Here is an 11,237-nt window from a genome sequence, read left to right as displayed (position 1 = left end):
GTGAGATCATTTTCCCAACCCTTTCCTCTCCCATTTATCTTATCCTAGGCCATCTCCTTTTTTCTTGCCTATCAAAATTTTATCTGTCAAAGTTCTACCTAAATTAATTTCCTTATTCAGTGCTATACCACCAAATTACCAAAAATATTTTATACAGCTTGGGAAAATAGCAAAGAAATTCATCTGGAAGAACAAAAGGTCAAACATATCTAAAAATTCAATGAAAAAAAGTCAAGGTAGGTGGTCTAGCAGTTCAAGATTTCAAACTATATTACTAAGTGGTGATCATCAAATAAACTGGTACTGGCTAAGACAAAGACTTGTGGATAAGTATAATAGATTACATACACAATAAAAAGTAATAAATAACCACAATAAATTATTGTTTAGTAAACCCAACAATCCAAGTGTTTGGGGTAAGAACTCACCATTTTGAAAAAATGCAGAATAAAACTGGGAAGTAGATTGGCTGAAAATAGGCATAAGTCAATAATATCTCATGCCATAAATACCAATATAAAGTTAAAATAGATAAAAGATTTATACATAAATGGCAATATAATAAGTAAATTAGGGGAATATGGAAAAGTATACTTGTCACATCTATGGATAAAGGAAGAATTTAAAATCAAATTAAAGGTAGAGCACATTATAAAATGTTAAATGGATAATTTTGACTGTATGAAATATAAAATATTTTACAAAAATAAAGCTACCAGCATTAGGAGTAAATCACAAAACTGGAAAACCATTTTCACTGGAAGCTTCTTTGATAAAGCACTAATCTCTCAAATATATGGTGAACTGAACTAAAATTATAAAAAAATAAGAGCTATTTTCCATTTGACAAATGGGCAAAGAACATGAACAGTTTTCAGAAAAAGAAAGCAAATCAATCTAGTTACATGAAAAAATTCTGTAAATCACTACTGGTTAAAGGAATGAAAATTAAATCAACTCTGAGGTACCACCTCACACCTGTCAGATTGGTTAACATTACAGAAAGGTAAACGGAAGAGGAAGATGAGAAGGAGGAGTACAAGGAGGAGGAGGAAGAGAAGAAGAAGAAGAAGAAGAAGAAGAAGAAGAAGAAGAAGAAGAAGAAGAAGAAGAAGAAGAAGAAGAAGAAGAAGAAAAAGAAGAAGAAGAAGAAAGCAGGAGAAGGAGAAGAAGACTAGGAGGAGGAGAAGGAAGATGAGGACAAAGATGAGGACAAAGATAAGCACAAAGAGTAAAAGGGGGTGGGCCAAAAGGAAGAGGAGGGGGAGAAGGAGGAAAAGTTGAGGGAAATGATAATTCTAATTATTTTATTTTATTTTTTTTTTTGGTGTGAGGCAATTGGGGTTAAGTGACTTGCCCAGGATCACACAGCTAGTAAGTGTTAAGTGCCTGAGGCCGGGTATGAACTCAGGTACTCCTGAATCCAGGGCCAGTGCTCTATCCACTGCACCACCTACCTGCCCCTAATTCTAATTATTTTAATTGCAGTCACCTTAAACAGAAACAAAAAAAAGTAAATAAAATAATGACCAAGGAAAATACAAGAATTGAAATCCATTTCCTCATAGCTAGAGTTTTGTGAGAAAAAAATGGAAAGATAAAAAAATCTTCCATGTGTATGTGTGGGGAGGGGGGAAGAGGAAGATCACATCCTCCCCCAAAAAAAATACACAATGAAAAAATGTGAGTAAAAGAGAAATCAGAAAGGTGATTGTGAAGTTGCAAAGGAACAGGATTTAAATAGCATGTATTAAACCTCACAAACTCCACCCTCACAGATGGAAATCAATGCTTTCTACAGGATAAAACTACAAAATGAAAAGGTGCATAAAAGGGGAAAGAGAACATAGCAGATAGTGGATAATGTGAATATGCCATAATGAATTCTATGAAGAGTGAAGGGAAAATAACTCCTGCAATCTCTCAAGAAATAGTGGGTTTTTGAGAGGATAGTAGCAACGGAAAGGGTTAAACTACAAATAATAAAATGATAATGATAAAACTTAGTAAAAACATGAAGAAATAGAAAGAATTGTCATAAATTATTATGTACTTTTTTTGTTTTGTTTTGTTTTGTTTTTGTGGCATTGGGAGTTAAGTGACTTGCCCAAGGTCACACAGCTAGTAAGTGTCAAGTGTCTGAGACCAGATTTGAATTCAGGTCCTCCTGAATCCAGGACCAGTGTTTTAGCCACTGAGCCACCTAGCTGCCCCCCATGTACAGTTATTTTTAAGAAAAAACTTAGAAGTTAAAAGATATTCATAATAGCCATCAAAAACAAAATATCTAAGCTATTAGAAGACAAAATAGAAATTTTAATAATCAAATTTCAGAAAAGGAAACATAATTAACTGAAAGGACATAGGAATGAAAAGGAAAATAAAATCTCACAGTCCTGATGAATTTATTGGATAATTGTATCAAATGTTTAAAAAGTAAATAATACCATTATTATACATATTATTCGCAAACAAACTTGGAAAGAAAACACTCTCAAATTTCTTATATGAGATAAAGATAGTTTTAGTAACAAAACTAGGGAAGGATAAAGTGAAGACATATAGAAAATTTTATTAATGGATATTGACTCAAATATTAAATACAATTCTTTCAAGTTCATGTCAAAATATGTCAGGCTAATGTTTTAAGCTCTACCTCTTTTAGTCTCTACTAGTAGATAGAATATTAGACTTGGAGCCAGGAAAATCCGTGTAGACATCTTGCCCCAGACATTGACTAGTTTTGTGACCCTGGCAAGGCACTTAAGCTTTCTGAGCTCCAGTTTACTCATTTGAAAAATAAGAAGTTTGGATTAGATATCCATGGTCACTTCCACTTTAAATTATAATTCTTTTATATTATATTGTCTGAATTCAATGATGAATCTAAAACTCCAACACCCTGTAATAAGTGTATACGATAATATATAGACTTGCTTATGAGTCCACTAGAGCTAGAATACTTAGCCTTATTTTTTGCCAATAAAGGGCCCTTTTTTCTAGACATATGAACATAGAAATGACCCCACTAAAGACAGGGAGGGTTCAGACTCTTTCTCATAATGACTCTTCTATATCCCATAGGTCCTACCAGAATCATTTAGAACCTAGGTTTGGTTCGTGTCTATAGTATCACTATAAAGAGTAATGCAAAGGTAGTAAGGCACTTCATAAAAAATATAAACTGTGGCAACTATTTTCTCCACACTTAAAAAAAATATTTAGTACCAGAGACTCACAAAAAAAATTATTTTAAAGAAAACAAAACAGAATAAAACAAAAATATTTAACAAGTAACAATAGCTTATAACATGTCTCTGAGTGTGTATATATATGTATCTCTTATATAGATATATGGTATTAATAGTATATATAAACAATATATTATATACTTATTATATGTGTATACTTATGTATACCTATACATATATGTGTATACATATACATATACACACAACACAACACATACATACACATAACAAACATGTGTGTGTATATATATGTATGTGTATATATATATATATATATATATATATATATATATATATATATATATATATATATATATATATATATATATATATATACACAGTTTTGACACAGTGGTACTATGACTATGCATGTAGCCCAAGAAATCAAGAATATAGAAAAAGGCCCCATATATGTACAAGCTTATTCAGCAGCCCTTTAAAAATAGTATCAAAGAACTGGAAATAAATGATGGTATATAAATATAATGGAATTTTATTGCAATATAAATAATGAAGATGACAAATTCATAAACCTATGGGAAAATTTTGCATGGAATGATGAAGAAAATAACAGAACCAGAATAAAAAATATCGTGATGACTAAAATAATACTGAGTGGAACCAACAATGGAATATGTCACCATAGAGATAAAAACATTCACTAATGATAACTTCAAAAGGCTGATGATGAAAAACATATTCTAGCTCTTTGTAGAGATACTGATGAACTGAATGTATAGAATGAGACCTGCATCTTCAGACACGGTCAATATGTATGTTTCACTTAGAATAAACTTTTACAGGGGAGATGTCTTAGAAGGTAGGCTAGTTGTTAATGGGAGACATAAAAAATAATAAAACAATTTTAAATAAACAGAAGAGACAGACTATATGTGTGTGTGTTTGTATACTATACATATATATATATATATATATATATATGTACACACAACAATATATTTTCTTTAAAATACTTTATGCAATGGGAACTCAAGATTTCTTATGAAGCCATTTCTCTCATTCTATGTACCTTGATTTTTCTGATTATTGATTATGGTTAATTTTGCCATAGAGAAGAAAAATAAATAAATTTAATGAGATTTAGCAGAAATGACTTTTTCTTAATGAAGCAAATTTTGTAATAACTACTGTCTTTTCTAGATATTCATTATCCATTTATTTACTGCCATTTTTTTAGAACTTTCCCAGATATTGAAGTGAAAATCACTGACGAAGTATTCAGACTCTGAACATTTTTTTTTTCCCCTGGGAAATTGAGGAATTTTTCCTTTTCCAGTGTTGTGGTAAATTTCTGGTAGTCCATGAACTTTCATGTATAACTAATGATGGTTCAGCAGCTAAATGATTCAGTAAGAAAAAAATATAATTCATCTGGAAAGATGACTTTAATTCTTCCAAATCTTAACTTTCTGCTTGCTTATATATGACATTGATTTCCTATTAAATCTTTCTGGTATTGTCATTTCCAGCACAATGCCATTCTGTTTGTTAAAAATATATTTTTTAGGGGCAGCTAGGTGGCGCAGTGGATAGAGCACTGGCCCTGGATTCAGGAGGGCCTGAGTTCAAATCCAGCTTCAGACACTTAACACTTACTAGCTGTGTGACCCTGGGCAAGTCACTTAACCCCAATTGCCTCACAAAAAAGCACAAAAAAACCCAACCAAATATATATATATATATATATATATATATATATATATATATATATATATATATATATATATATATATATATATATATATATATGTTTTGTTTTTTTTTTCAATAGCCCCTCTCTGTCTCTTCTGTTCTACCACCAGCTTTTTGGCTTTGGCCCTCAATCCCTGAGAATGTACGCTTGCACCAAGTTTGTCTCTACCCCTGCCCTTGTGAGGAGCAGCTCTCAGCTGCTGAATAGTCCGTTTTCTGCAGTGGTGCTAAGACGGACACAGGTGCAGACAGATGAGAACCTCGCATTTTAGCAGCATCAGATCCCTCGACCTCGCTTGTCCCCAGATGTGGATTCCAAGCTAGCACCGTCTCAAAGGACATTGACACAGCAGCCAAGTTCGGGGCTAGGGCTTCCACTCTAGGGGTGGCAGGTTCTGGAGCTGGGATTGGGACTGTGTTTGGAAGTCTCATTGGTTATGCCAGGAATCCCTCCCTGAAGCAGCAGCTCTTCTCCTATGCCATTCTGGGCTATGCCCTGTCTGAGGCCATGTGGCTCTTTTGCCTGATGATGGCCTTCCTCATCCTCTTCATCATGTGATGGAGCCATGTTTCTGAATGTTCCTCTTCCTCCCGGTCCTTCCATGTCTCCTTCAGCCTGTGTGTACCTGCCCTTTCATCTCACCAGGCAGCCCTGGGGAAAGCCATAAATACTGTATTAATTTTATTTTTATAGCCAAGTAAGGGACTCCAACTCCTGATTTTCCCTCGGGGTTAACTCCTGAAGCCTTTCCCATATATGGGTATAGCCACAAGGCAGCAGAGGTTTAAAATCAGGGTTTCCTTCCCCTAGGCGGGTTACCTGCCAAGGCTAATGAGCACCACCTGCAGGAAGTGACTGGTTTTAAGGCACCAGTGACTCACCTTTGCCCTTTCTCCTGTTAGTGGACACAGTTCTGCCATGAGAAGGCCAGGAGTTGGGCTTCGGTTGTCAGAGGCTATTTGAGACCCACGCTATTGGAGCATTTTATAGAGAATGGGAGCTTATCCCCCACTCCCACCCGTATGGGACTGCACAGCTACACTGTGGCCTGTGGCTCTTCAAGGCGCTGATCCATGGTCCTCTGCAAGTGGTGGAGGCCTACTATAGCCAAGTAAGACTCCTATACTTCTTTCTTTTTACTGTTTTCAAATGGTGACTCTGACAGAACTAAGAGAACATCATGCACAGTACCAGCAACATTTTTGTACGTTGATCAACTGTGATAGACTTAGCTCTTCTCAGCAATTCAAAGATCCAAAACAATTCCAAAAGACTATTGATGGGAAATGCTCTCTACATCCAGAAAGAGAACTATGGAGTGTGAATGCAAATTGAAGTATACTAGTTTCACTATTCTTTGTTTCTTCTTTCTTGTGTTTTTCCCTTTTCTTCTGTATTTTTTATTTTACAACATGACTAATGTGGAAATATGTTCAATTTGAATATACTATATAACTTATATCAGATTGTTTGTTGGCTTCAGGAGCTTGGAGGGAAGAGAAGGAGGGAGAAAAATGTGGAACTCAAAAAATCTTACAAAAGGGAATATTGAAAATGATCTTCACATGTAATTGGAAAAAAATGAAATAAAATACTATTAAACAAACAAACAAAAAACCCAAACAAGCAAACAAAAATGAGGACTCTGAGATGCAAAGACCTTGAGAGACATGCTTATGTGGTGAGGTATAATATTAGAGCAGGGACTATAACTCTTTAACAGAGCTCTACTTTCATAAACTACTGTCCTTTCCATTATACTGAGCTGCATCTTAGTTGAGCTTCTTATTAGATTGAAAGCTCTGAGAAGATAGGTTAGTAGTAACGATGATTACTGGAATTTTTATAGAGGTTTAAAGTTTACATGACATTTTACAAATATTATCTCATTTGACCTTTAAAACAACACTGGGAGGTAGGTGCTATTATTATCCCCATTTTTAAAGATAAGGAAACTGAGATGGACAGTGATTAAGTGACCTACCCAAGGTCACACAGCTAGTATATGAAGCTGGATTTGAATTCAGGACTTCTTGACTCCAGGTCCATCAATGCATCCACTACTCCACTTGATTGTCTTTTATTTGAGTCATAACCCTGTGTTAAATACCCTGAATATTGTATAATAAGTAGACATTTTATTAAATATTATATTCCCTCAAGGTGCCATAACAGATTTTTCCAGACTTCTTTCTGCTCTACCATGTCCTTTTGAGAACACTAAGATACGTATGAAAGGAATGGGCTGCTCTAAATTAAAAGAACTGTGTCAGCTTTACATAGTAATATTAAAAGTTGATTTCTCTCCATGGCCCATGAAATGGACCCATTTGTAAGATTTGAGTATTTTCCTTACCCTTAAAAACCCTTTACTAATTAAATTTTGTTTAAGAAAGACAATTCACAGTTCTAGTCAATATTTCCCTATAATGCTCCCTTTAGCATGTAGACATCTGTCCATGTTTGGTCAGAACAAACTCAAACATGATTTTATAATAAATGATAAAAATATATCATGGGCAAGTAGTACTATGAAATTAACTCGGTACTTTCTTGTTGTTGTTGTTGTTGTTGTTGTTGTGTTGTTGTTTTTTTGATAAGGCAATTGGGGTTAAGTGACTTGCCCAGGGTCACACAGCTAATACGTGTTAAGTGTCTGAGGCCAGCTTTGAACTCAGGTCCTCCTGAATCCAGGGCCTATTCTCTATACACTGAACCACCTAGCTGCCCCGAACTCAATACTTTCTGCTCCCTCATCCCTTCTGGAAGAGGAAAAGTTGAATTTCATCAAGGCTTCATCTGCCTCCAATATATAACCTTCCTTTCTCACAAAAGAGGCTGGAGACATAATCAACCATATTCTGTTCAAAGGGGCAGCTCAGATTTATCTTAGTGGGTAATACAAAGGTCCTCAGATCCATGTGGTACATTTATCTGCTACTTTTGGGATTTATATAAAATGGAAAGTTATTTTAAAAAATCACAATAGTTCAGAACTTTCATTAGGAAAATTACTAATAAATCAGAAAGAATTTTGACTCTCTGCCCTCATTTAATTTCTGTGTATTTCCTGAAAATCCTTAAATTTATAATTAAAGCCAAATCAAAAGGTAGGAAATGCTTAAAGAAAAAAAATGCAATTATACTACAGAGCCTATCACTAAACAGACACTAAGAATAAATTTGGGGATTTCCTTCAATCCTTGAAGAACTGATTACTATAGGAAGATTCAGTCTCAGTTCTCTGTCTTAAGATGCTGGTAGGTACCTGATAACCCATGTTGATCTCTCCCTTCCCTGTTTATCTATGCCTTTCAATTTCTTCTTTCCCTTGTTGTTTTCAAGCTCATTTCATTTATCCCCAGATGTTGCTTGAGATGTTGTCTCCTTATACTGCCCCGTTCCCCCCTCAGATCTTTCAACACTTATGTGTTGTCTACTGTTCAATTCTTATGGTTCTAGCTCTTTCTCTTCCATTTCTCTCCCAACAGATAGACTGTTATTCTTTTTAAAATAACAAGAAGATAACTATCAGTCATTACTCACATCTTCCTTATGGTTCAATGATTTTGATAGTCCAATTCTATTTATGATTGAGAGATATTGCTTGTGCTTCTGATCTACAAATACCAGAATGCTGGTAAGTTTCCAAAGCACTATTATAAAAGGAAGGAGTTAAAACTGGAGAAAGATTTGCTAGCAATTCAAATAATCAAACATTCTTTTTTTTTAAGTTCATATGCGTAAGAGAAAAGAAAAACATAAACCTAGCCATACTTGTTCTCAGAAGTGACATCTTAATGAGGGGTTATAAAAGCGTGAGCTGGAACCAGCTCAAACCAGCTGGTGAGAACCAGTTAAATTTTCATTGTGAGCATTTATATCTTGGAAACCAGCAAGCCCTATAAATTAAGTCTTGATTTATCATTTTATTGCTTTTCTAGACTTAAGAAAGTGATGGAGAAACTGCTAATAATTCATATTGAACTTTAAATTGGACCATGAACACATTCCCCGCCCACATAAAAACCCAGTTATTAAACAGGTACCAATACATCAATGAAAACATATACATGAATAAAGTATAATTAGAAGTATGGTGAAAGAAAAAGAGAACACCAATGACTTGGAAGAATGAAAGAAGCCTTCATACTCAGGTGGTACTTGAATCTAATGCACCCTTTCAGCTTGAAAACTGTGACTCAGCCTTGTATTATATTCCCAGGTTTCCTAACACAGTGCTGAGCCCACAGTAGTCATTGAAGACAGTGTTTCCATTTAAACTACATCACAAATTTTATTTTTTTATTTTTTTAAACTGTGTATACAATCTATAGCCCATTTACTTTTCTTATTCCTTCTTTCCTCCCCCTAGATGAGAAATTATTGAGGCTACCTGGTATAGCAGATAGTGTACAGGATTGTCATTCAAGCATGATTTCCTTTCCCATCTTGTTTCTGACTTTCACTTGATAATATTTGAAAATGATTTTTAAAAGTCACTCAGAGTTTCTGGCAACCTCCAAAGACAGAAAATGTATTTTCTGCCACTAGAATGCAGGTTCCTTAATAGTAAAGACTTCTATTTTTTATCATTGTTCCCAATACCTAATTCAGTAAGGACATATATGTGTGCATGTGTGGTGTGACTAGACCTGTGATTTTATTTATATAAGGAGCTCTAGATAAATGCAGATCAGATAGTTAATAAGTATATACTAAGTGCTCACTAGGTAGTACAGTCTATAGGGTGCGAGGCCTGGAGTTGAGAAGATTCATCTTTGTGTGTTCAAATCCAGCCTCAGACACTTAGTAGCTGTGTGACTCTGGGCGAGTCACTTAACCTTCTTTTGCTCAGTTTCCTCATATGTAAAATGAGCTAGAGAAGGAAATAGCAAACTACTCCAGTATCCTTTCCAAAAAAATCCCAAAATGGGGTCAGAAAGAGTCAGACATGACTGAAACAATTTAACAACAATGTGCCAGAAACAGTGCTAAGCATAAGGGATATAAAGACAAACATATCATCTATGACTTCAAAAGCTTACCTGCTAATGGGAAAGATCATATGTAAATAACTACATATGAAATTTATAATTAAATTGGAAGGTATTCTCAGAGGGAATATATTAGCAGTGGAAATGGAAGGAGGTGTCTTGCAGAAGAAAGGATTTGATTTGAGTCTCAAAGGAGGGTAGGCAATCAATGAGGCAAAGGTAAATTAGCTCATTCCAAATAAAAGGAAAAGCTAGTAAAGAGACCCAGAGCTAAAGATGGACAGTAATGTGAGATAAACAGCAAGTAGACCAGTACAGCCTTATCCAGGAATATGCTAAGGGAAGTAAGGTGTTAGATTAATGAAAAAGCAGGAAGATGTCAAGTTATAAATTAGTTTAAATATCAAATAGAGCATTTTATTTTTAAACCTGAAGGCAATAGGGAGTCAATGGAGTTTATTAAATGGAGGGGGTGACATTGTGAGAGCTGCTTTTTAGTAAAAAATATTTTAGCAGTAGAATGGAAGATGTATTGGAGCGGAAAGAGGATTGAGGCTGGGAAACTAAAAAGATTACTTCAATACTCTAGATATGAGATGATGAGGGCTTGCCTTGGGGTGATGGCTGTGTGAGTAGAGAGGAGACATGAATGAAATATGTGAGGACAGAAATGATGAGACTTATCAGATTGGATATGTAGGGTGAGTGAATCAGGAAATAATAAAATGAAACAAACAAACAAAAAATAGAAGACAGTTTGAACTATCTCATTGGAAAAACAATTGACCTAGAAAAAAGATCCAGGAGAGATAATTTTAAAGTTATTGGATTATCTGACATCCATGATCAAAAAATAGTCTAGACATCATCTTTCGAGAAATTTTCAAAGAAAACTGTCATGCTATTTTAGAACCAGAGGGTAAAATAGAAATTGAAAGAATCTACCAATAACCTGAAAGAAATCTTAAGATGAAAACTCCCAGGAAGATTATAGCCAAATTTCAGAGCTCCCAGGTCAAGGAGAAAATACTGCAAGCAGCCAGAAACAGTTCAAGTACTGTGGAGCCACAGTCAGAATTACACAAAATTTAGCAGTTTCCACATTAAAGGACCAGAAGGCTTAAAATATGATATTCCAGAGGGCAAAGAAACTGGGATTACAACCAAGAATCTGAGTAAAATCCACTTATATGTGAGTGTGTATGTACATATCTATATGTCTATGTCTATGTATTTACATGTACATGTACATAAACACATACACACACGCACACC

At 34.7% G+C, this 11,237-nt stretch overlaps 1 pseudogene; it reads left to right on the top strand.

Annotated features, from left to right (window-relative positions):
• Positions 1 to 5,104: 5,104 nt before the first annotated feature.
• On the top strand, positions 5,105 to 5,523 carry LOC122726357 (annotated as a pseudogene).
• Positions 5,524 to 11,237: the final 5,714 nt, after the last annotated feature.

Source organism: Dromiciops gliroides, chromosome 4, assembly GCF_019393635.1.
Source record: "Dromiciops gliroides isolate mDroGli1 chromosome 4, mDroGli1.pri, whole genome shotgun sequence".
In the NCBI taxonomy this organism is placed as follows: Eukaryota; Metazoa; Chordata; class Mammalia; order Microbiotheria; family Microbiotheriidae; genus Dromiciops; species Dromiciops gliroides.
This window is presented reverse-complemented; position numbering and strand designations above follow the sequence as displayed.